The sequence below is a fragment of the Acinonyx jubatus genome, chromosome X (assembly GCF_027475565.1).
Source record: "Acinonyx jubatus isolate Ajub_Pintada_27869175 chromosome X, VMU_Ajub_asm_v1.0, whole genome shotgun sequence".
NCBI classification, from domain to species: domain Eukaryota; kingdom Metazoa; phylum Chordata; class Mammalia; order Carnivora; family Felidae; genus Acinonyx; species Acinonyx jubatus.
The window spans coordinates 84,441,221-84,448,062 of NC_069389.1; positions in this window are offsets into that span (position 1 = coordinate 84,441,221).

The following is a 6,842-nucleotide window of genomic DNA, read 5'->3' on the forward strand; positions in this document are numbered from 1 at the left end:
CTCCAGCCTCAGCAGTAAGTGGTCCGGTAAAGGTGTGTGGGCAGCATTTCAGGGCTTCCACGTCAGATTCCAAATTTCAGAACTCAGCACCAGGAGCCAGAATGCTAGTGGGAGGGGGGCTGGGAGGCAGGGTTCTGCCTGGCCATTAAGCTGCTGAAGAACCATCCCTGGCCCAGGGGCCTCAGTTCCCTCACATGTGAGAGGAAGGTGCAGGGTGTGGGTCCAGTGGCCTCAAAGGGCCCTGCCAGCCTGAACACTCTGTGACAGGGCCTGGGTAGATGGGTACTGATCCAGAGGCAAGCTTGGCGGTTACAGCACAGTCCTTGGCCGTAGCCAGTCTTCTGGGCCTTTGCCAGAAAGCTTCCAGTTACAACTACTGGCGGGCTCCTTGTGCTGTAGAAGTCCTGAAAATATTCCTCCAGAGCTCAGTGTCCAGCACCGGCATGGATTCAGCCTCTTGGATATTCATCACAGTCAGGTTTGTAATCATCCAAAAACTTTGAAACAACCTCTATGCCCCATAACAGGAAACCAGTTAGATTAATTAGGGTAAGTCTTTGCAATCGAATACTAAGCAGGCACTCACAATCATGTTCTAGAAGTATAATTATCAACACAGAAAGTTGGGGGGAGAGAAATCAGATACCAAAATAGTATGAATAGTTTTATTCAAGGGCCCCTCTTTTCTCTGCTCTCCTGCCTCCTACCCCCACCCCATTTCAAACCCCAGGGCCACTCTGTGCTTTGTAGCAAAGGAAAATTAGAAACAAATGTCTCACTTTAGAAAGCTGAGAGAAGGTTACTGGGGTTGCTTTTGCGAGTAAGACTATGGGGGATTTTTACTTCTTTCTTTATGCTTTCCTGAACTTCCTAAAAAGTTCCACAGGATCTGATGCTCTTTGGGTAGTAAAAAATCAAGACACATGAGAATAAAAAAGAAAGAAAGTAGTGCTTCTCTGTAGGAGAGAACACGGGCAAATAACACTTGTTCTGTGTGACTTCAGAGGGCAAGGCTGAAGCTCATGGTTGAAGCTACAGGCAGACACATTTTGGCTCCATCAAAGGAAAAACATTCTAATAGCGCAGCCACCACCTAACCCAAGGGCCTGGCACTGTCCCAGCCCTCAATAAACAGAGGTTTATTATAAGCTCTGTGTCCCCGAATTGTGTAAGTGCAAGCTGGATCCTGGATCCTGGAGAGGGGAAAAGGAGGGCTGCTGGGAGCCCAAGTTTCTATCAGTCTGTCACAGTTCTCGCTAAATGTGCCTCTGGAAGATGAAAGTTTGCTTGGATTGCTTCGCTGGCTCAACTGAGGGGTGAAGCTAAGAGGAGGAGCCAGGTGGAAGAAAGGGCTGGAAGGACATGGCATGTGAAGGAGAAAGAAGCAGACCTGTTGTCACTCCCTGAAATCTTTTTGACCTAGGTAGCCATGGTCTGTGAAAATAGGCAGGAGGGAAGAGGTCAAGGGAGAAGAGGTAGACATTTCTCAGCCATGCCACCTATCATGCTACCTCTGACCTTGAACCTGTGTTTATTCCCTCACGGTCCTTCACCACTGGCTGTCTAGCCCCTTCACTCCTGTGAGCAGGCCTCAGGGTTCCCCTCATACCAACTCCCAGCATGCTCTCCTGGAGTCCCATTAGCCTTTAGGTGTGTCTGTGTGGCCTTTTGTTCTCCACACACAATGGTTGTCCTGCTACCTCCTAAGAATGGCCACCACCTACCCCATTCAGCTCATGGGAGATGAAGCCACTTGCCCCCTTGTTGGGCTCTCCCCAGCCTGAAGGATTTAAGACCTGCAAGTGTTGCTGGACAAAAGTGGGAGCCTGGCTGTTTCCCTCTGCAGTCAGCACAGAACAGGAGTGAGATGGCCAGCAGGGTGGCAAGGAAAGGGGTGGGAACGACCAAAATGAATAACTTCTTGTCAGGGTGATTATGATCTTACCACTGTTTCCCTTAACATTTCTGGGTTTTGTCAGTGCTTTGCCAGGCTCTGCTGAGAGGGCTGGGTGCTTCCTCTGGGCTACATGGCACTGGGCATTGCCTGGCAAAGGAATGGTCTAGAAAGAGGAAAGTGCTGAGGATACTGCCTCAAAGTGCTTACAGCTTAGGGAGGGAGACAAAGGCTGCACAGGGGAAGACGGACTCAACTAACCTCAGCTGGGCCCTGGTACCGCTCAGCCACCCTCCAGCATGGTCCTCTGTCAAGCCCCAGCTCCAGCCTCCACATTTCCCTGGGCTACATTCCAAACTTCCTTCAACTCCCAACCATGTTCCTGCCCCACCCCTCTCCTCCTACTTCCCTGAGAAAACAGAAGCCTTCAAGCATGAATTAACTCAGTGCCCTGCCCAACCCCCCCAAAATTGGCCTGCCTCTCCAACTTCCTTCCCCTCCAGCCCTCCCTTCTCAGGGGGCAAGGTGCCCCTCTCGTTAAAGGCTAATCCCTTTACCTGGGCCTTGGCCTCATCCACCTTCCTTCTTTGGGCCCTTCCTCTAGACGTTGTGCCCTTCTCTTCAGGAAAATTCAGCTTCTTTATACCAGCTCGTTCCCTTCTGATTACAAAATGGAGGTCTTTTTTATCCCCCCAAAATAAGGCCCCTCCCTCCCCAGACATGTTCCCTTGTTTCTCTAACATGTTCTCTCTCTCTCTCTTTTTCTCTCCTGCCTCCCTCCCTCCTTCTCTCCTCTATTTCCATCACTGTCAAATGTGTTGAAAGGAGAGCCTGTAGACTGCCACTTTCCCCTACTTCTCATATGTACCTCAACCTACTGCAATTGGGCCCTCACCCCATCTTCCTAGTGAATGGGCACTACTAAAGGTCACCAAATAACCTCCTAATTGTCAAATCCAGTGATCTTTTTGAACATTGGGTGGCAAAAGACATTGTTGGCCAAGTCCTCATTTCTTCAACCCTCCTTCCTCTGTTGGCCTCCATGATTACTGTCTTGTTTTCCGCCTACTTCTGGAACCACTCTTCTTGATCTCAGTTGCTGACCTCCTTTCCTCTGCCCATTCCCAGATCTGTGGTTGTCAGTTACCGTCCCCAAATTAGGGTGATACACAGTATTTCCAATGGGTCACAGCAAAATGGGAAAAACATCCAAAGTAGAGTTTTTCAATAATCTAAACGTATTCAGTTATAAAAGATTTTATTCTGAGATTAGGCCTTTCCTATTCTTGGAGGGAGCAAAATATTTTTTTTGAAATTATAACAATGGTGGATATTAGCTTTTTCTTTAATGTTCCAACTTGGCAAAATAAAATGTTAGTTTCTCTATGCCAGTCCCATTGTTTGTTGAATGAATCAAAACTTGAGAATGATATTTTCTCCCCCCAAAACCTCCTCTGTACCTACCTCAGTAACCAGCATTATATTGCCCAGGTAATTGAAGCTAAAACCTCAGCCATTTTCTCATATCTGCCCCCCTTGTGCTCCCCATACTCTTCATTGTTTCTTTGATTATGGCCTCATCTGTGCTTTCTCACCTGGATGCCTGGAACAGCTTCCAAGTTGGTTCCCCTGTCCTTGACTTGGCCCTTCCAATCCATCCTCTCCACAGCCACCCCAGTGATCTTTCTAAACCACAGACCTGAGTATACTCCTCTTGCCCTGGAAAACTTCCAGTTATTCCAAGCTACCTAAAAGAAATGTCCAGAATTCTTTGTGTGGCAGTTGAAGACCTTTGCTTCCTAAGCCCAGCCTGCTTCTCCAGGCTTCTGCCCCCAGTGCCTTCCATGCACCCTCCACTGTGGCTCCCCTTGACTTGACCTCCTCTCTCTAAACACGCCATAGTCCTTCCCTCCTAAGCTTTTCAGAGTTCAGGGCCTCTGAAGGTCTTAATCTGACCCTGTGTAGAGTTTATCATGGAGAACACTGTGGGTCACAACCAATGTCAGGACTTAAAATCAGTGTAGTGGGTTGCAAACAGCATTTAACCAAATGAATGAACAGCAAGTAGAAGAGTGGATCACATGTAGTAAGGATGTATATTGTTCTGTAAAACTTTTTGCTTTAGCCATATGTAGATGGAGATCAAGATTTAAAGATACACAAATGCAAGTACTATGCCATGCTGCAAAATGTATTTCTTGCTGTGGGTCATAGTCACAAAACTGGCACTGAGGGGACAACAGTTATTCTGTGATTCATTTAGTGCTGTTCATATCACAGTCCTTGCTCTCAGAATGGGTCTAGTCTCACTGGGGAGTAACAGAGGTCAGGAGAATGGGTAATGCCGGGGAGATCTCACAAAGGAGGGGGCAGGATTGAGCTGGGCTAGGCTTAAGTCGGCAGAGAGAGGGGGAAATGTAATCCTGGCAGGGAAAGCTGGCACAGAAGCGGATAGTAAGATGAGAGAACATTTGTTAAACATTTATGTACCAGGTACTGTTCTAAGCATTTTGCATGGATTAATTTGTCCCACAAACAACCCTATGAGGAAGACACTCTTACAAGCCTCATTTTATAGATGAGATTAAGATACTTGCCCAAGGTCACAGAGCCAAAAGTGACAAGGCTGGGATTTGAACTCAGGTAGTCTCTGTGCTCTTGGCCACTGCACTACACTGCCACTGGGGAACAGTGAGAGCTTAGGCTGTCAGGAAACTGACGGAAGAGGGCCTGGAAGGGCAGGTGGAAAGACCTGGAACAGGCTCTGCTCTCACCTGGGGAAAGAAGAGCTTACTCTTTCCCTCCAGCCTCTTCCTCTGGAGCCAGGGACACTGGTGTTAGGAGCAGGAAGCCTGAAAGGCCAGCATGGGGGCCAGGTGGAGGCAAGAAACGAGGCAAGGTCTGCTCTGAGAGAGGAGAAAAGAGGAAGGTTCTCTCCCCCACCCCAGCCTATCCCCAAAGCAAAAATAGCAAATGGACTTCTGCCCTCAAGTCCAAATGTCCCAAATGTGCCAAGTCCTGGACCCAGCCCCTTGGGTCCCTGGGACAAGGGGTCCCCTCTGGAGAACAGTTTGTTGCTGGGTCAGCCCTCCACCTGCACCCTCTGCCTCTTGGCCCGCCATTGGAGCCAGGCCGTGGCCCATGTGGTGCAGGGTTCTTTTGGCAGAGCCCCCTCACAGCTCCCCATTTGCTCCTCATTTGGACCATAGGGGCCTAGAAAAACAGAGCTCCGAGGAAGCAGGAGGGGTGGGAGGAGGGTGCCCTGGAAAGTCCCTCCCAGCCAGGCTCCTTCCCTCCGCCATTCGATCCATCCAGCCCCATCCCTGGCTCCTTTGGCCAACCTGGCCAAACTCTTTCCTTTAGGACAGCCTCTTTCCCAGCTTGGCCCTAGGCCTCTGGAAGTCTCCGAATCCTTAGGAGTGCATTCTCTCTTTCCCTTTTGATCCCAGAGTCCTGCTGATCCTGCCTAAGTAACAACAGATACTGGTAACTAGTGGCAGTTATCTTCCTGGGTGGTGGGTCCTGACAAGCTAATAAGAATAGCCACTGCCACAACAAAAATGGTAACACGTATTGAGTGCTTACCATGTGTTGGGGCACTGTGCTAAGCACTTTCTTTCTTCTATGATTTACTCCTTATGGAGATCCTATGAGGTAGGCACTATTATTGTTTCCATTTATTTTTTTAAGATTTTTGAAATTATTTTTTTATTTATTTTGAGAGAGAGTGCACTCGTGAGTGGGGGAGAGGCAAAGAGAGAGAGAATCCCAAGCAGGCTCCTCACTGTCAGTGTCGAGCCTGACGCGGGGCTCGATACCATGAACCATGAGATCATGACCTGAGGTGAAGTTGGATGCTTAACCGACGGAGCCACCCAGGTGGCCCTATTACTGCTCCCATTTAAAAATGGGCAGGAAACAGGCACAGAGGGATGAAATGACTTACCAAATAGCTAGTGAGTGACAGATCTGAGATTGGGATGCAGATGTGTTTGGTTTCAACCCTCTATGAGATTCTAAAATACAGTTGTGTGGAGGGTTTGGTCCCTTTGGCAGTTGCCCCAGGTGCCTCACTTAGGGGCCCCAGAGCTACTGGGGAGTTAGGCTGATGGCAGAAGAGGCCAGTGGAAGTGGGTGACTGGTGTCACAACCTGAGCAACTCTCTACCATTACCAGTGTTCTGGGGCTGGGCCTCAGCCATCAATGGCCCCACCTCCCAACTACAAAATGGGTGCAGCTGGAAGTGCTGTCAATTCTTCCTTCATGACAGCTCTTTGCTCAGCCCTCACCAGCCATTGCTGCAGAGGGGCTTGGCTACCACTCCAGCTCAGGTCCTTATCATCTAGTGTCTGTATTTCTGCAGTGGATCTTAAAGTGGAAAAGCTTGGGCTCTAGAGTCAGATACATTTGGGTGAGTCCCAGCTCCAGCACTTAGCTGTATGGCCTGGGGCAAATGACTTAACCTCTCATTTCCCAGTTTCCCCATAGGTAAAATGAGATAATAAGGGTCTCCTACCCGCAGGGTGGTAGTGAAGATTAAATTAAAGAGTATAAAGGTTGTTCAGGGATGCCTGGGTGGCTCAGTTGTTAGGCTTCTGACTTCAACTCAGGTCATGTTCTCACGTTCCTAAGTTTGCTCTGCTGTCAGCTCAGAACCCACTTTTGGATCCTCTGTCCAGGCCTCCCTCCTGCACCTCCCCTGCTTGCACTCTCTCTCAAAAATGAATAAACATTTTAAAAAAGAATGTATAGGTTGTTCAGTCTGACACATATTTAGCTTCAACATATGTTGCCTGTCATCATTATTATAATCAGTCCTCTTTCCCCCTCCATCACCATGGCTGTTCTGAGCTTAGGCTTTGGAAGCGTGCTTGAGTTGGAATCCCTCCTCAGTAGTTTACTATCCAGGTAACCTTAGGTAAATTAACCAATCTCTCTGAGCCTCAAT